Genomic DNA, 20,458 nt, shown 5'->3' with positions numbered 1-20,458 from the left:
CTACTATACTACTATTACTACTACTACTACTACTACTATTACTATTACTACCACTACTGCTACTACTACTAGTACTACTGATAATACTACTACTACTACTATTACTACTGTTACGACTACTACCACTTCTACAAGTGCAGAGAGAATTTACACAAGTTAAACTTTTTGACAGTGGTGGGGAAGGTATATAGACCCTTTACTTAAAGGGTACAAATACAAATACCCTGACACAGAAATTACATTACTCGGGTCAAAGTGGAAATATCGAATTTACATTTCTACTTAAATAAAAGTACTTGCGAAGTAAAGGCACTTTAGCACTTTAGTGCTCTATATTTTCAAAATAACTCAGGAAACAGTGTGAGTACTGATTCTACTCAATATGGCATGACTACAGGTGAAAATGTACTCAGGTACTGAATTGAGAGTCGTTGTAACTACTTACATTCCATCTCTAGATACAGGCATGGAGGACCAAATGACACGAAATGACATTAAATCAGTCAATAATTGAACCGAACAATAATTAAATCTACCCCTTTATTTTGAAATGTCCTATGAAAACATTTCATTTATTATCATCAATATTTCATCATAGCACTTTTCACAATTACACGGCCACATGTCATTCCTTTTTCATTCAAAATAAAAACTCAATAAAAGGTATTTCCAAATGCGACCTTTCATATTTCCCAATGAACCACAACACTGACTTTGAGTTGATGAGGCGCTAGGCCGCGCCCCCTTACGGTTGATTGACGTTTGTAAATATGTATTTTGTAAAAATGTATTTCGTCGAAAAGGTGTTTTGTTAAAAAGTATTCAGTCGAAAAAGTATTTTGTAAAAAAGTATTTCGTCAAAAATGCTTGGCGTGTATCATTGTGAAATGATGCCTATTATTTTCTCTCAATAACAAAAATAAAAATGAACATATTATAATGATGGGGTATTTGGAAATACATTTGTCATTTTATGATGACATTTTTTTTATGAATAATTGCCAAAATTGCAATTATGAATTATTTACAATAATAATTGGAATGTTTATATGGGATGACTCAAAATGAAATAGTCCGTTCAATTATTTATTGATGTAATGATTTAATTTTGAGTCATTTTGACCTGCATGTACAGGAATTGTAAATTACGAACATACCTCCTTATATATCCAAATAAAGAAAGTCTTGCTATTTCCATTTTCCGCTCAGCAAAATTATGGTTACCTCAAAAAAACAACAACCACTCTGTAATTTAAAAAATACGAATCGTGTGGGAATACATTCCGTTGTCGTTTCATAGCTTGCTGTTGAAATCCAGCAGGGCCAATTGTTTGGCTGGCGTGGACCAAAAAACAGCACAAAACATACTGTAGATCTGACTGTGCCTTCCCTCTCGGGCCTGATTACGTTTTTTCTCAGGCCTGATTAAAAACAAAAAAACAGCACAAACATATCTTCACGAGCCATTGACTTCCCTCTCGGTCCTGATTACGTTTTTCCCGGCGCCCCCTCCACAGCGGGCCGTTGCTGACATCACCGCCCATGCCGGGGCGCCGACGTGCGTCGGGTGCGCGGAGGCTCGAGGGGTTTTGCGTGCCCCTCCACACGTGCCCCCCCCACCACCACCACCACCCTCCACCCCCCGCCCCGGGGGCAGAGAATGATGTCAGGGGTACGACGCCCGGCCCCGGGGGCGATTGCATCTGACATGCTTTATCTTTGTGCAGGCCGCGGCGGCCGGCCGTGGTCGGGGCGGGCGGCGGACCCGTCTCCTCAAGCCCGAAGTTCCAGTGGGAAACTTTCCACCACAACAGAGGCCGCTTTCACACAAGCTATTTTTGGAGACACGTGAGAGTTAGGGGTGGGTGGGGGTGGGGGGGGGGGCTTTGTCACCGGGTCACTAGGGTCGTCCTCCCCTTCAATTACCACGCCGACCATAACCAACACGCTCTTCAGGACAAACACGATTAAACAACAACGTCTTTGGATGACTTGCATACCAACCTGTTTTTTGGTTTAATCAGCCAATTGACAACGCTGCACAGTATATCAGCGGCCGCCCTCCAAGCCCCAGAGCAACGAGGGGTGGTGTATTATTATTGTCCAGATGTACGCCACCGCCCACCCACCGGACCCCCAAATCACACCTCGGAGCCTCTTACTTTCCCGTTCCCTTTGAAGGAACGATGGCCCGCCCAGGAAACGAGTGGCTCCTTTTTCGGTGGCGGTGGTTCTTTGTGACGCCGAACAACGTCTCTTTTAAGGCGCTTTGAAGGGACGCGTCGGGATTCAGATCAGCACGGCAGGAACTGAAAGTGTTTTCCTTCCACGCCAGCAACTTGTGTCTGGTGGGCGGGGGGGGGTAAGGAGGTGAGACAAGTGCCGTTGAGCGTCTCGCCTCGCTCTCTGCGGATTTAAAAAAAAAAAACAGAACACAGGCATATCGCTCTGAACTAAAATAAAACAAATCGATGTCCATGATTATTATTGTTATTGCACTGTTGTTACTCGCGCCCCCTAGTGGCCGTCGGATGAACCGTGTGGGCGTTTCTGTGTACAGTATGGGTCGGGGAGGAAGTACAAGTAGTTTGCTCAGCTGGACATTTTGCATTTTCCACGGATGAGAGTCGAAAACCGCATTCATACAGGGTTTGCAAAATGCGTGAAAAAAAAGAAATACACACAATTTACTTACATAGAAGAAAAATTGATTCATTGATAGTGAATATGGTGACATCCAAGGTTAACGTGAATAAGGTCTTTATTATATATACGCGACTTATTCTCTTTGTCTCAAGCCCAGTTCCAAAAAATGACGTGGGCTTTAAACAGCGTCTGACGGTATGAATCCTTTCAAAAACGATCCCTGACACGCCGACACCGCCGGCTCACATCCACACGTATGGGAAGCTGGATTGTCGATCATCACTCTATTGACTAGAGTATAATTTCTTGGAATGTGTTCTTTTTTTGTTTGTTTTTTTCAGCTGTGATATAAGCGCAGAATATCCACGGCGCGGCAACCTCTCCGGCGGGGAAGAAACGCGAGCTGGCGCGGCGGTAATATTGGATCTCCGAGTGCCAGACCGCCTCCCAGGTTCTTAATCACCAGGTGCCGTGGGCTTGATTCACGGACCCGGCCTTTTATTTAACACGTTTGTCAGGTGCCGACTGGTGCGCGTGTCTCGTAACCTCACATTTTGCGGTCTGGAGTTCCAGGCCTCAAAACAGCTCGGCGGAAAAAAATGCACGCCTGTAAACCGTTGTTTTTTTTTCTTTTCGTTTGTTTAAAGACTCGTTTCTCGCAGAGAATTAGTCAGCGTTTTGGAACAGTACATGAGGCTTCCATCTGAGGTCTCTTTAGTGTCGAAAAAGCGTCATCGTGAATCATGAATTACCGGATTATACCGTGCACTGGTTTACAGTGGGTGACTCCACCCAGAGATCCTGGTGACACGGCGGGGTTTTTATTGAGACTAACAAACAAAAGCCTCGCCGGCCAAAAACGTGAAGTTAAAGCAATAATGGCATGATCAGAGTCCGGGGCCCGATCTGGTCCGCGGGGACCCGCACCACGCCGTCCCCACTGCGCTTACGAGGCTGATTGGGCGGGAAGGTGCCAGCGCCGTCGCCCGCAGACCGAGGCTTAACCCGCACCCCCTCGTCTGCACGTCTGCATTTTCATTTTAATTGCGTCGTATTCACGCGGGCATCTGTGTTTTTGCAGTCAGTATATTCGTGGCAGGATTCACCCTCGCACCGAACCCCACCGCGAGCGGCGAGTCCGTCAGCGGAAAAAAAGCAAGACGACATGTCGGGGCCCGGCCTGAGCATTATGTGTCAGAAGGTGTCGGGACCCATCCGGCGCCTCGCCTTAAATCTTCCCATTCATCACCTGTCATCCCTCTCCTACTCTCTGACCCCCTCTCCTCCTCCTCCCGCTCCTCCTCCTCCTTCTCCTCTCGCCGTCCCCCCCTCCTCTCCCTTTCAGGGGGGACGGTGACACCGCGGGCCGGGTGACACCAGTCGTGACAGCAGCCGTCAGTCTTCGCCATCAATTAGGCTGATTGACTGGCGTGCCTGTCACCCGGGGCCCTCCCGGGGCCCCTGGGAGCCTCCTGCTCTTGCAGCACTTATTCCTAGGGCCTTTCACATCCGGGAGCGGTACAGCGCCATCCCGCTGCCGGTGCAGACCATTACAGCTATCCCATTTTTATTTTCAACCCAGAATATTTACATCATTTATTTGGCATCGCTCTACGGTCGATACGTCCTTATGTCGACTGTGTACAATTTCCGGCTCGGCGTCACGTCTGTTCAGATCCTTTTCATTTAGATCCCCCGAAAGCGGTGTGCGATCCCAGAGACAAGGTGTCTGGGTTGGAGGAGGATTAAAGGAGACCCCCCCCCTGGGCAGGCTAAGGAAGCCCTACCAAGTGTGTGTGTGTGTGTGTGTGTGTGTGCGTGTGTGTGTGTGTGGTGTCTGACACATAAATACCGGTACTTTCCATATCCAGTGTTGGTAACTGTATAATGAACTTCAATACATAAACAGATGTTTTTATTTTATTTTCTCCATCAACATGAAACACTCACATTGCCCCCCCCCCCCCCCCCCTCCTCCCCCTTGACTTTTCTCACATAATAGAGTTCACTCCTCTTCTCAGCGCAGTATGTGCTTTTACACGTCCCTCTCATTTGTCTGAGATGAACCCCAAACACTTCCGACAAAAGCCCGTTAAGCCTCCTGACAACCTCGTAATTACCCGCGTGAAGGCAATCGAGCGAATTACATCAACTGACGGGACGGAGACTTAGCAGACGCCTTTTCACCGCCCAGCACCGCGGCCGCGCCCCTTCGTGTTTCCCAATACCGCCGGCTCTCCCTCGAATTCCCCTGGTTCCTCCTTCCCTGTCCTCCCTCTCTTTTCGCCGCGCCTCGCTCTTTGTGCCGCCGGCGGAAGTTACCGCATAGTTGACCTGCGGCCAACCCGAGGTAAAGACCCGTGCTGTTTCCCTTTCTCGTTCGGCAATCAATTTGTCCCGAAAAGTGGATCTCGTCCACCGCCACCACGCCCCACCCCCACCCCCCGCCACCACCACCCCTCAACCCCTCTGTGGACAATCCTCCGCGTTGCGTAATAGGCTTTACCTTGTGAGTCAGGAGTAGCTGGGGGTGGCGGTGGGCGGGTGGGGGGGGGGGGGGGTTACAATACATCACTGTTTCCCCCACCCCCCCAAACGAACCCATGGTGTCACCCTCCGCCAGGCCTCCCAGGGGCAGCCTCGCGGGGACACCGCGCTGCCGAACCGCACCTGTTCTCATTACGGCCCGATGGCTGGGCCGTCATGATATTTTTTCCCTCTATCTGTGTGAGAACCCCTCCGCCCCCCGCCCCCCGCCCCCCCGTGCCTTACCGACGCCGTTCCAGGTTATGTAACTGTGCACCACGCCACAATAAAGGATTAGGCCAACTATGAGAAGATAAGCGCCGGCGAGGAACCGCAGAGTCTTACCGGCTCTGAGGTGTTTTGTCTCTAAGGGGGGGGGGGGGGTTCTCTCAGCCGTAGATGCACCGCCTTGTGACTCAGATCTTTCTCCGAAATGTCACGGCCAGATCGATAGCCTGGAACTTTTCTGAAGCCCCGGCCTCGCTATCTTTTCCCACCCTGCTTTCTTCCTCCCCCGAGGTATCCTGTTTACACGGCACGGGCCGGTCATAGAAATATTGTGGAAACCCCGGGAACCATTTCAAGAAATGCACCTTTGTACTGTCATGTGCACAGGAACTCAGTTATTTAGTCACGTTTGCGCTTTTTTTTTTTTTTTCTTTTTTTTTTTGACGGCGCAACTCCAAAACACACAAACGTGATCTGCCTGCGTCTACATTTTAACTGGGATTCTGATCTGTCTTAGTTAATGGCTGTGTTGCGGACTATTCAAGCATGTATATATGTATATGCATTGTTTTGCCCACACACACTGTACGCACCCTGTGGTAAAGGACCGAACGCTCCTTGTGGACTGACAGCCAAAGTTTTCTCTTGGCCATGAGCAGTGCAACTTTGCTTCCACGCTCTGTAATTATGAGGGATATCGGAAAGTGAAGCTGCTTGGAAATTTCCATGCTGTTCACAGGCCGGTATCACTTTTGCATTTGGCCCCAAATTCAATATTTTGTATGATGTCACAGACCTTGCATTCAGTCACAGATGACTGAGGATGGATATACTAATATACTACAGACCCATAATTAAGACGTCTTATTCATAACGTAACTTGTTCAATGTTATAGATTTAAATCGCATTTCGATTAAATAGGGGATTGATCCATGACCATTTGCATGTTGAATTTCCCCCTGGGAATAAGCAGTTATCTTATTCTTGTTTTAACTGATATTGGAATAAAATTCCATACAACAATCACGCCGTGCTCGTCCTCTGGATCATTTCACTCCACCGGGAGAAAGCATGAAGGCACAGCTCTGGTAACATGGAAACAACTCTCGCCTGAAGGTGACAGAAAAAAAAATTAATTTACTGTACGGGCGAGGCCACAGTAACGCACACTTAAATGAGTTTAACACCCACACCGAGAAAATGCGTCGTATCACGCGGGCAACGCATTTCTTTTTTTTTTTTTTTTTTACACGCCCTGAACATTTATCTTCACACTGTCGGGTTCAGGGGAATTCTTCCTCTGCTTGTCCCGCTTTATCTCCCATAAAACAATTACAGGAATTACAGGGGCTTTTGCACATCTGCCTGTGTGAAAAGGAAAGTGGAAACAGTGAGGATATGTAAAACACTCCCCGCAGTCAGCGTTTTCCGCACTGTGCCAATTTTTGATGGCGCTGCGATGGAAATGTGTGGAGCACACCGTACTCACTGGCCAAACGGGATTCTAGATGAGCAGCGATAGCCCAAATATCCGATACGCAAATACCTCGTACGATTTGTTTTCACATGCTCGCAGAGATGGAATTCCCTCCAAAACACTGATGAGGGGCACTATGCACTCAGTATGCTGCTTCTGTGCAATAAATTGTATACCACTGTAATAATATAATAATAATTTATACCAACTCATTGTTATCCATGCCTGTATTATTATACTGTACAGTATATCCATTTATTCATATCCATAATTATATTTTAGACCCACAGCCATATTAGCATCCATACTTTTTGTATATTCTATATATTTTTGTATGTTTGTTTTTTTAAGACTGTTGATCTTTTTAATGCTGATGGTCTGTAACGCCATACAACAATCCTTACCAAGACAACCTCCTTGTATATGAAAATGTACTGATTCTGATTCTGATACTCCTGGAGGAACCGTAGCGATAGACAGACATTTTGCTGATAAAATCAGCAAAAATATAAACTTTGCCGAGCTGGCCAGAAGCCCAGCATTGTTTCTTATTAAATATTTACTATGGTATTGCTGTGTAGAAGAAAATGTCAATCGCTACACTGAATGTTAAAAAATGGTGTAACAAGTGCAATGCATTGTGCCGAAAACCTGCTGAATAGTTATTTTATTAGATGAATTAAATAACAGGAGAGCTGCACTTCCACCAGCCTTCTTTTGGGTGTGGGCCCCTCCATGTGAAGCCGCAGGTGACGGGTCCAAAACTCAAACTCGACTCAGAGCGGATTTCGACGCAGAGGCCTTTTCCAACCATCTCCCCACGGCTTTGGCGTCCTGCCTGAACAGGTCAGGGGTCATCGACGCAGCAACAAGGGTCAGCGAGGGAGTGGAGCGGGGTGGCGACCTCTGACATCACAGCCACAGAGACACAGACAGCGGGTCTAACCCGCCGAGCGACCCAAACTCCGGGCACCCTCCAAGTAAAAAATCACTCTCAATGTCGCCGTCCTTGCATGTAAGTTTACTTTTTACAAAAGGTATCTTGGAAATATTTTGCACCCCAGAGTGACCTCCTTGCCCTCTTATCGCTTTTGTGGGGTTTTTTTGACAAAATAAGCAGCGGGGCGACGCTTTGTACCGACCGGAGAGACAGAGAGCGTAGCGAGCCTCAGCAGGGGAAGTACATGCACATTAAGAAATGGATATTGGCCGAGGCCGAAGTGCTGATTGCGCTACGACCGAGCGTGTTCGCTCCAGATAAAGGCCGTTATTTTCTCTGACGAAAATATGAGAACAACAAGAATGAAAGATTGTTGGCTGCCCTGGTCCCGCTAAATGAGAACATATTGCAATAACAACAGAGCGGGGAGGGCAGATAACAACTATTGAACCAAATGCGTGGTCACTTTGAAGTGCTGCTCAGATATATATTTTTTGGGCCGATGCAAAAAAACGCAGAAACAAGTGGTTGAGGGACAATGTCCTGTGATTGGCAGTCATGTTTGTTGTGGTCTGGTCAGGCAGCTTGGCCGTACAGTGAAGGGGTGGATGGAGTCCAGGTCTGGCAGGGAAAAAAAAGGCCAGAAACCATTCACCCCTAAGAGAGAATAAAACAATCAGGGAGGAAAAGACGTATCCTATAGAACAAAGATGGAGGGGGGGCAGGCTGTTGGTATGTGGACATATTTAAGTTTAAAGATGCCCACATTCATTGGTCCCTCAACTGATGAATGAAGGGGGGGCAGGAATTATTCATTCCTTCATTCATCCATCCATTCATTCTTAGTAAATTCTGTGGATCACAGGTCCAAGTCCAGGATCAGCGTACTTTGGGTTTGTACTTGTGCAGTAGTGGCTGTGACGGTGCTATTAGAGGTTGCCGTGATTCAACAGGAACGGCGACACAGAAACACACACTTTAACAAACATTAAATGAGAGCAGGCTCCGCGTTTTGGGATGAAGTCGAGCAGAATTGGAGCATTGATTCAGCAGCACAACCTGCCAACAATCCAGACAACAGGCATGTACACAGTGGACCCGGTCCAGGTTTTCTGGCCTGGCCCGGGGGGCTCGGGGCTTTGTGCGCCACACAATGCTGAATCAACTGACTCATAATTAGCAATGACCGGTAAAGACCACGGCCTCTCCATCTTGAATAAGAGGAGAGGTTTGGGGTAAGTGCATGGATGGCTGCTCCAAAGACAATACGTAAAGATGAGGGGCTTTGTTCCTTGACTGATGGTCTGGCTAAGTTTTGATTCCCTAGACCCTAAAAAATAAAGTCTGTGGACGTTCATAGGGTGATGTTGAATGGTTTTTATCCTTGGACAAAGAAATCATGCCTTGAATAAATAAATCTGCTCTCAAACCGCTCGGCTGTGAGCCTACCGCTGTGAGGGGATGGGTTTGTCATTGCTGTCAGTTATAACAAGTACTCTCAACTTCTCGTAAAAAAAAATAAAAAATACAGCTTTTTTATGAGACCACTGTGTTATTATGTGCCGTGGAGTTGCTCAAGTTTGGGGACCTTCCCTGTTTTTATGCCCCCCATCAGGCACCTGGTGGGAAATACTGAGAGCATTAAAGTTGAAACTCAAAGGTGTCATTACAACGGCAGGTTTACTTTCATTCATCAGCTTTCCTTTCATCAGCAGTAGCAGAAGCATCCCAGAACATGGGGAGTGGATATGATTTGCTAGAAAGCTGCCCCATATACAAATATGTGGCTCTGGTTGATGGTTAATACAGAGCAAATACAATTCAAATGTATTGCAATCAGAATGCCTAGATGATGAAAATACAACAATTAGAAAGAACAGCGTACGGATCCAAGTTTGCTATGATAAACAACTCAATAGGCATCATTCTGATCCCAACTAGAGTGCATTGGATCCTTGTTATGATTTGGGGTCTTTGTGAGCTCTGTGATCATGTGATCATGGGGGAAGAGGGGGGGGGGGGGGGGACAAAGGGTCCATTTGAACCCTGTTGAAAGGCATCATATTTAGCTTGGGAGGTTAGTCCTCAGCGACGAGTTTTTTCAAAGGCATCGCCATGTCAATCGGGGTTCAAAGTGGCCTGCGTATGAAAGAGCTGGGCCCGTGCCCCTGGACCCTGCAGCTCTGGTGTGCCGCATACTGGCACCCCTCCGTAGCTTGATGCCCCACATTGTCACTCAGCCCTATGGGAGTAATCAGGCATGCGCTGTTTACTCTTGATCACGGCCCCTGAGATTGCGGAGCATTATGACCGCCACGTTATATATGCAACCCCTTTCGCGGGTCACTGGGGATGACTGGGGTCAGCCGAGGGCTCACAATTGGGGTCTCCTCTGTGACAAGGAGCAAAACAAACGGTGATGCCAAGGAAAAGCCTTGGAGGCACGTCTGACATGGAGCCAGCTGCTGTAATGGTGTCTAATTGGAAGTGAGTGCCGTTTGTAATGATTCCTACGGACCAATATCAGTGAAGGACGCTCGCGGGCTCCCCAGAACAAAGGCTGAAGTCCCAAAAGATTTCCTGTTTCCAAGAAATACGGACAATAAGCACATGCAACATGTGTATTTTAAAATGTGCAATTAAATTATGCATATTTGCTATTTAAACGTGAAACAATCACACACATATAGTCTTAAACGCAAGCACTTCCAGTTTTCTTACTTTGCCATGTTATCATTAACCTTCACGCACAAATGTAGAAATGCAAATTCCTTGTATGTGAAAAGGTACTTTGTCAAAAGAGATTAAAATTGGCAAAGCCTTCCTCTCCTCCCCCTAGGCACTGCCACTCCCCAGCCCCAGCCCAACCTTCCACACTCCCTCCCCACCCTTCCACACTCCCTCCCACTTTGAACACGCAGTATAGTTTTTCCCCCAGTGTGATATACGTATTAGGTAGGGTGTTAAGGGAGAGCCCTTCCATTATCATTCACATGGACGTGAGAGTGGCCTTTGTGTGAGTGTGCGTGTGTGTGTGTGTGTGTGTGTGTGTGTGTGTGTGTGTGTGTGTGTGTGTGTGTGTGTGTGTGTGTGTGTGTGTGTGTGTGTGTGTGTGTGTGTGTGTGTGTGTGTGTGTGTGTGTGTGAGACAGAGTTTAAAGGGTTCATGCCTGCCATGGTTACACTAATAACTCTTCCCAGTCCCCGGCATGAAAAAATGAGTCCCCTCCACGTCCTGTTTGGGGCTGAAGTATAATCAACCGGTTCCTCCTCCGGTGAGTTTCATTGCTCTCGATAGACAAACGAAGCACGTCCATTTTAACTCTTTACACACTGTGGGATCCTGAAACAACAGGCAGGTGTGACCACTAACAACAGGATGAGAGGGTTCAACACCTCCGCGCCCAACTAGCTTCCTCTCCTTCACACACCCTCCCTCCACACGCAGCCACACCCGGCGCCGCCAGGAACACAATCAAACTTATGTGTATTATTATTATTTTAATTTGTACGGGTGTGACGTTAGTTCATGGAGAAAGTGAAGTGTGTGTGTATGTGTGTGTGTGTGTGTGTGTGTGTGTGTGTGTGTGTGTGTGTGTGTGTGTGTGTGTATTTCTGGTGTGTGTGTATTATTGTGGGGCTTCTATGTTAGAGTGGGATCTACCGCTTGGTCGGCATGATGTTTATATTGCCCCAAACTGGTTTTAACCCCTGGATGCCGATGCTCGCTGGGTTAAGCCATCTGACTGTATAAGTGCTCATCTGCTCAGGCAATTGTAACTAACCCCAAACAATTGGTGATAACCTCCGAGCCTCACCTGCGACCTCCGACCTTAACCCCAGGGCTCTTCAAACAAGACTTTGGCCTCCGGGGATTCAAGGGCTCTCCTCTCGTTATATGTTTCTCTTCCTCCAGCTCTGCCCCCCCAGCCCCACTTGCTCCAATGGTTTATGGTCGGAGCTGGTTTTGTTTAATCCTCCGAATGTTTGCTTTTCCACTAGGCTCAGTTTTCACAACAGAAAGATGGAGGGTGATGGAGTGCAGCACAGGAAGAGCAAAGAGTGTCTAATGTATATTTTTATTTCGTATTTTCCGTGCATTATCAACAGGATACCTACTTTGAGGGTATTTTCACTCCTGGACTTACAAACATTCAAAAAAAGGAAAGCATTTTCGATTAAAACGTAGGGTTTTAAGATGTCACGCACACACTTGCTATCAATAGCCCAATGGTTACAATAAAATTACTTATTGAGCACAATTAAATCATATATCATGATGGCACTTCAGAAGTTGCAGTATTATGGAGCTTGGATTGAGAATGGATTCATATTGTTTTCATGCATGCTTATTTTGACCTTCTGCCTCTGCTCTGTGTGTGTGTGTGTGTGTGTGTGTGTGTGTGTGTGTGTGTGTGTGTGTGTGTGTGTCAGACAGTGGCCAGAGTTTGGAGGAGTTTGAAGTTTGGAGGATCAGATGCCACACAAAACTCCAGAGGCAAGTCCGTTGAAACGCGCGTCCGTTCCCGTTGAAACCGGTCCGTTCCCACCAGCTGTTCAGGGGAAACCCCTGAACAGCTGGTGGGAACGGACCGGTACAGTGTACCATCATCAGCATATATTGATGACGTACGACAAATTCTAAAATGATTAGGAGCCATGTAAATAATATTTGGAGTCAAGGTTTTGTACTCTCAGATAAATTCCTCCTGCATCTTCTCAATGCAGTTGTGTCCTACAGTCATTATTCGTCTCCCTGAAATGATTGGCTAATGCTCGAAGTCCTGCGTGCAAACATTAAATTTGGAAAATCAGATTTTTGTTTCTGTGCTGCAAACACTTGGAACAGTTTACAACACAGTGGCAGTTCCGCCTGCCATACGCCAGACCGAGTGGCGTTTTCAGGGCCCTCCGACACAGAGACAGGCAATGGGGTTCGAAAGTACCAGTTTTATTGTAGAGGGTGGGCAAGGTGGAACAAGCCTGGAGCATATGAAAAACATGTCACGACAAAGGTTCCTCCTATGTGTGTGGGGGGATGGAGGTTTTTACCTGTTGCTCGTTGATTACTCTAACAAGCAACAGGCGTTAAGCCACCCCTGATCCCTGGCCCGGTTACATAGACCCAGGACAGGTACGGCTGCTTAAACCCCCCCACACACACACACCACAAACGCACCTTGAAACTTGACACAATTATACCTGTAGGTCTACAGTATTTAGGTCCATGATTGCAAACTGCTCAGCACCCATGAATGTAACTGTTTTTAACTGTTTGACTGTGTTCTGTTGCTGTCTGTTGTTTGTTCTCTCATTGGTTGTTTTTTTTGTGTATTTATCCATTTATTCTGATGTACGATTTATTCTGATGTACGATTTATTCTGATGTACTCTCGTCATCACTGTAAATGAGGGTATGCCCTCAATGGTTTTCGAGAATGGGTTGAATGAATGAATGAATATAAAAAAAAATACAGTATTTATGTACCGACCAACCACCCTTTCTGGAGAAACTAGTGTTTCAACTTGACCATTCAGGTTTTTTTTTCAAGCCTCTTGAAGTGCTTTAGATCCCCCTTGACAGGATGAGTAGCTAATGGGGGCTGAAATAGGGGGGTTGGAGGTAATAAGGGGTAATAATACTAATTGATGGTGACTGCGCTCCTCACAAAGTGGTATATTTATGTGACTGAGCAGTGGACTGCTTCTTCTCAATGGGCTCGGCTGCTCTCCCCTTGCAGAAGCAAAACCTAGCAACAGCCTGGCCGTCCGTTTTGCTGGGGTTTTGACCAAATTACTCAGTTGGCCATCGCCACTCTTGCTTTGGTCACTCATCCTTTTGTTCCCGTCTCTTTTCTCCGGCTGCCAAACATGCCACTTCTCCTTGTGTCAGAGGGAGAGAGAGGGAAGGAAGGAAGGGTGGAAGAGCTTCGCACGTGATTCAAACTCACGCCGAGCTCCTAATAATCTGACCCTTCCTCTTATTCCATATTTTCTGAATGTCCTCTTCATATCAGGACACCAGTGATGAGATGAATATGAAGCGTGCTCTTCAGCTTCAATGTTTACGCTCCCTGCAACGCCTTGATCGCCGTCTCCCTATGTCTGTCGTGCATAGGAGCGGCCAAGGTGTGCAAGGAGGGAGGGGTCAGCTTTCGTCAGCGCGTTTCAGAAAGGAGAGGATATCATCTCGGGGACCTTCCTTTGTTGGGAAGACAATATTTCAAAATTCCTTCTCAATTGAACTGTCATACATTAGCCATTCTACCGTGTGCTCCGAATGTCCAGTCTCACGCGATGGCTACGGCTTTGGAAAGCGTGGGCTGGGGCTCCGAAATCGCAGGGGCCCAAGGGTGCCTTGTTTAACCAACGGCTTCAGAGCCTCGGCGAAAGACGGGCTGCATTGTTATGCAACAGTTTAGCGAGGATGAATAGGACCCCGAGCGGACCCAGCGAATGCCGGGTGGAAGGGAATAAGAGAGAATGGTTGCTGTAGGTTAATCCTAGGGGCATGTCCCCTTGGGCCTGGCCCTCACAACACCTCTGTGTTTTCCTTTTCAGCCTTAAATGCACCGGCTCCATCCGAGCAGGAGGAAGACGGGAACGGAGGAACTGGGGTTCTGGGGGTCCTGCAGACGAGGCAGGCAGGTTAATCCCCCCGCACCTCCTCTACTCGGGTCGGCCAGAACTCATGAGGGTAGATCGCCGTCACCCTCTCCGTATTAACTGTATCTCCTCTACAAAACGCTTCTTTCCTCTCTTCTTGCCGGCTCTTCGTATTTCTTCTCTCCGGCCTGCCTGGGCACTGGGCCAGCTGCTCCACTGTCTCTCAGTGGGTGACATCACTGGTTGGCACAGAGGAGCAGGGGGTGAGAAAGGGGAATAATTAGGTTGAGCTGGTTGAAGTACCAGCGTGCTTGTGTGTGTTTGTGTATGTGTGTGTCGATGTGCTGGGTGAAGCAGAAGGGAATTTGAAATAAGTTCGGCTGACACTCAAATGGAGACCAACGTAAACAGAGTTGTTACGCTTCATCAAAATATATTAGTTTGGAGCGCGTTCTATAGCACTTTCTTTTTTTTTTTTTACACTTTTTAAATTTAATTTGATGCGCGTATCTTTACATTGTGTTGTGCGAAACCCCATACACACCATGGCAAATAAAGTAGCTATTATGCTGGATGTGGCAATATCAAATAAATACATATGTTGAAGCGAGAAAGACATAATGAAGAGAATTGGGATGGACTGTGATGGTGTGAGAGGATGCACTGGTGGCCATGGTTTAGTAGCTCACTATGAACTCTCTACATGATCACCCCTGCAAGCCTGGCCCTTCACTCCTGCTATATACACAGTCTGTTTGACGACAACGCTTTGTCTGCACAACGCTCTTTGTCAACCTCTATTTAAGACCTTCTTTTAAGGCATCCCCAGCCTTTTGAATATTAACCCTGTGATCACTCTGGCCACACAAGAAGCCGCCCAGACCTCCCTTCCAGAACAACCCAGTATATTACTGCACCTGCCTTCACCTTGGAGGCTCCTATCAACCAATCGAAGGTCATTTGTTTTTCCACAGCTCGGCAGTCAGTCAAAATCTATTTTTAAAGCTGAGATCTAAATCGCGAAGGCGCTGTGGGAAAAGAGGGCGCTTCTCCCGTGTCTCTCCGTGTGTCATTGTAAGCCTCTACTGGAGTGAGACTGTGGCCCTGGCTAGCGCAATGACCGTGGCAACTGGAGCAGGAAGAGGTGTTAAGGGTGGGGGGGTGTGGGGGGTGTAGGGGGGTTAATTCCCGCTGCTTGTGCGAGCCAATAATCCCCTTTATTGAGTCTCAGGAAATCCTAATTGGAGTCGGAAGTAGCTCCAAGGGCCAGATGTGTAAAGACAAACGGATAGGAGGGAACCCCCCGCAGGACAACTGACCACAGGCTGGAATGCAAACAGCCACACACACCTCAGAGATAGCACAAACACACACACACACACAGAATTGTATGCACAAATATACATTTACACACCGCTATTACCTAAAGTATTGTGCCAGCAAACTGCCCGGTAAACATCCAGCCGTGATGGTCTACAGAGGCAGGCTTCTGGGAAAATAAATAAATGAAGGAGGAAAGATGGTGGGGTGGACAGATACCCCTATAGCCTCCATGGCAGGCCAAAATGATTCATCTGGCTGCTCTCTGATGGCTCCGTCCTCCCATGTTTCCATAATGTTCGCCTCACCGTCTAATGGACTGTTGCTGAACCCTTGCTGTTATGCCGGGGGTTGAGTGAGTCTAGTTGTGGGTTTCCGGTGTGTCTCTACTGTATGTGTGTGTGTGTGTGTTAGATAGATAGATAGATAGATAGATAGATAGATAGATAGATAGATAGATAGATAGATTGTCTCTTGCTGTCTCTTCTTATTATCCCCGGAGTCTAACCAAAGCCAGAGATCCTTGTCAGCTTCTCCTTCCTGCACGTGATCGGAATGCGGCCAGGGACCCAGAAGAGATCACAGGAACCTGGGTTGGATTAGTAAGGCCCCCCCAGCCTTACGTTCCCAGTCGGGAATCAGACACAGGTGTGCTGGAATGTGTGTTTGCGTGTGTATGTGTGTGTGTGTGTGTGTGTGTGTATGTGTGCGCGCGTGCATGCGTGTGTGTGTGCGTGCAATAGTATATTACCCCGAAATACCCACAGCCACACTGACCTATTTAGTCCAAACTATGAAAATGGCCGAGCCCCAGGAGGCACCAAAGCAGACCAGAGTAGCACGGGGGCTTCTCATGAAGTCATACCCCGACTTTCCCGTAGCAATACTTTTTAACACTGACGTCAATCAGCCGGAGAGACTGGGCAGCTGGACAAAACATTACAATTCCAGTGGAAATTGCAATGATCTCTTTAGCTCCCCTTTCATATCTGCGGTGCGAAAATCCGTTTAAAATTCGAGTTGGCGGGATGTTATATGGTTTGTGAAAGTTCTTTTCTGTGAGTGTGTGTTGGATTTGGTGCCCCGTGCTTGTGTGTGTGTGTGTGTGTGTGTGTGTGTGTGTGTGTGTGTGTGTGTGTGTGCATGGAGGAGGTAAGGGAGGAGGAAAACTAATAGCCTTCACCTTTACGTAACCCTTCTGGTACTTCAAAGGAGGATTAGGAAGAAAGACGGTTGTGGCACGGGCTGCAGCCGCCACAACAAGCGAAGCACCCCGGGCTAGAAAGTCTACAGCGGAGGCGATTGGGGTCCAATGTGGTAAATGTGTTAACCCTTATTTGTTGGCGGAGATGGAGTGTGTGTGTGTGTGTGTGTGTGTGTGTGTGTGTGTGTGTGTGTGTGTGTGTGGCAGATCGGGGGGGCTCATCAACACGTCAGAGAATTCCCACCCTCCTGATGCATCAACACCCCCTCCCCCCACCCCCTTCCAAGACACCGATGTACTTCACTTCCCCCTGCCGTGCTCCTTGATTGTCTCCCCAAAAAGAAAGAAAAACACAAAACAAAGCAAAAAAGCACCATTTCTCCCCGCTGCCGACGTCATACGAGGGCCGACGCGGAGCCATTTCACTTGAATGTGCTCATTCACAACAAAACAGACTCCAATTTGAGATGCTTTTGCTCACGCACGCACGGAGGCTCACACACATGGACACCATAGACCACATTCATTCTGCAAAGAAAAGGGTCCGGAGAAAACACAAGCTCTATGTTATGCAAAAGAGGGTATGGGCGGGAGTGGGCCTGTAAACACATCAGAGAGCAGTTTGTCTCCCATCTTTCAACTGTCACGGTGAAATAAGCGCAGGGAGGCTAAATTAACTCCTTACTCCAGCATGACACGATTGCCGTGGCCGCGCATAATGTGTGCAATTGCGCGGAGCTGTTCGACCCTTTTCGTGGCTATAAAGCGACCGTATCCCAACAGTGGCATTTCCTCTTATTCTGAGAAGTGAACTGTACACCGGGAGAGCGAGTGGCTGAATAGAAAGTGAAGTTTCCTGAGAGAGGTTTATTCTGGCACGGGCACACCACAACATGCCCTGGTGGACGGGGACAACAATAGCCAGATCTCAGGGGCCGTGACTCCCTAATTGCCGCGGAAACGGAGGTGCTGAAGAGCAGCCGACAGCAGCGCCTGTGAAGGTGGCTACCTGAGCCCGGCGGGGGGAGTCCCGGGTGACGGGGGCCAGCAGAGCTCTAGCACTTTGGGTGAAAGGAGCACGTCATGGATCTACACCCCATCGCGTCAACAGCTCCCCGGCCGTTTCAGCACCCCCGTGGGACTCAGAAGGACTTCTAGCTTCTCCGCTTTCACTACGCTCCTCCCGTATCTCTTTCTCCCAGCGGATACTGCTCAGGGTGGAGAGGAGTGGACCCCATTTCCCATGTCTGATAGCCATCTGCTCCCTCTTTCAGGTTCTTTATAGTATGGCCCTTCTCAGACTGATCAAGGCTGTTTGCAGGCAATTACAGATCGGATTCCTGCACGGAACCCCACGATGATTAATCTGGGAAAAAAAGCGCTGTCAGGACAACTTCTGACTGAGAGAAGATGAGCTTTCATCTATGGACTTATCTCTGTTTAACTTACGTGGGAGTGTCTGCAACAAAAAAAAAAAAAAAAAAAAAAAAAGAAAAATCAAAACGATCACGACAAGCCCTTCAAATATAAAAAAAAGCGAAATCTGCCGTAACTTTCACTCTAACTTAAACAAGGTGAACGGTACAAATCCGGGAGGGGCTGGGCTGGGCTCGTGGCCTTAAAGTCACCCGAGAGCCCCGTCACGCACGCCGGCCCGTGAAGGGCCCCGATGCCCCACTCCTGGGAAAACGGGGGAAGGACACAATGAAGGCATGTCTGCCTGCGGAGCCGCGCATGCGCGTTGCGCCCAGTGCGGGGGGGGGGGGGGGGGGGACGCTGAGAGAAGACGGAGCCGCTCGCAGAGCAGGGCGAGGATAACACAGTGGAACGGAATGAACCATCACGCCTCAAGATCAACCACGGCCTGGTTAAATGATGTAAAATAAAAAAAAAAGCCTACTTGCCTTTTGGAGACGACTCACCGGAGAAGGAAAACAAGTAAGTCCATTGTTTATTATGATTTTTTTTTTTTTTTTGTTGGTTGTTGTTGTTTTGTTTTTTTTGATAGTGAGCAGTGAAAATGGCTTTCGGCTTTTTCATAGATGAATAACTTTTTTTTTTTTTTTTTTTTGAGAAATGATATCCGTTTTTTGTTTTATTTTATTACGTTAAGGGAATGTGTTTGCCTTCCCTTTACGCAGAATTCCACACGTGCCAACTTTGTTGTCTGACAACTCCGTTAGAATGAGCCGCGTCGCGTCCAGGCGTGGTGTTGTGCTTTCGGACCGCTCTCAAGCAGCCCGCGTCAAGCCCTCAGGACAGTGTGTTGTTGGTTGGGTTCACTTCAAAATAAAGTTTAGTTTGACCCTGATCACTTCGCCCGACAGGTTTTTTATCGTTGTTTTTTTTTTTTTTTAATTTTCAATATTGCACAACTGGTGTCCTACCGTTATTTCCAGTCAAAGGTGAGCAACGACACGTCCAGCTCTTCCCACTTCCAGATATTTACGTATTGATCCCATTGAAAAAAATTTTTTGGGGGGGGGGGGGGGGGTTGTAGCGCCCTCATGTGGTATTGGCCGGAACAACCTTGGCAACCAAGTTCATAATGACACGTTGTTGTGATTCGATTGGAGAAGGGGTTTTCAAAATTCCAAAGTCGTGGAAGGTGAACTTGCTTTCCATGGGTTGAAAAGCTCGGATCCACACGCCATCCCGAACCCCGAGTCCAACCCCGAGTCCGACCTTTCCAGCCCCCGAAGGACTTTTTCTATCTCTGGAAAGGGGCCAACAGCAATCAGTACCTCCCAGAGCCCTGTGGTTACCTGTCCGCACTCTCTCTCGCTCTCTCTCTCTCTCTCTCTCTCTCTCTCTCTCTCTCTCTCTCTCTCTCTCTGCCCTCGGCCGAGATGTCTCCGTTCCATCTTAATTAGAAGGAAGAGGAGCGTGTGGCATAAGATGTGGTGAAACCTCGGCAGGCTTGGACAGGCTGTCCAAATAACCTGCAGTAAGAGAGCGAGAGAGAGAGAGAGGGAGACAGACGGCTCGTTTCACACAGCCGGGGCTTCCTCCAACGCTGCCTTGAACTTCCACGCAGAGTTGAACCTGGGATTCGGTTTTCAAAGTTCAGCCGAGGTGTCCCTGAAGCACGTGCTAATGAAAGGGCCTGGGAGGGTGGTAGGAAAAGCTGAGGTCATCACCTGATGACAAAGAAGGCCCCGATCGACCCAAGTGTTGTTTTACAATTCAACGCCGATACAAAACCTGAATTCCGTGGCGTCTGCTCTGGATCAATAATGAGATAAGATATAGTTTATTTGTCTTTTTTTTTTTTTCCAGAATGAATCCGGGGATTGGACCTTTGAACCGGAGCCCTCTGGAAAGAGGAGTGGGCGCCCTTGACTGAGCAGAGACCATTAGTCCAGGGGCCATAAGTCCTGTATAGACTGAGGCTCCATGTTGCAGTCCGGCTGAAGAACTTCCGGAACCTCTCTGCCCTCGCCCTGGAAGCTTCCGTGCTCGCCGACCCGGAGTCTCGCGCCTTTTTCATGGAAAGCTACCCGGGGCCCCT

The sequence above is a fragment of the Zeus faber genome (assembly GCF_960531495.2).
Source record: "Zeus faber genome assembly, chromosome: 10".
Taxonomy (NCBI): Eukaryota; Metazoa; Chordata; class Actinopteri; order Zeiformes; family Zeidae; genus Zeus; species Zeus faber.
Note: the sequence above shows the minus strand (reverse complement) of the source record.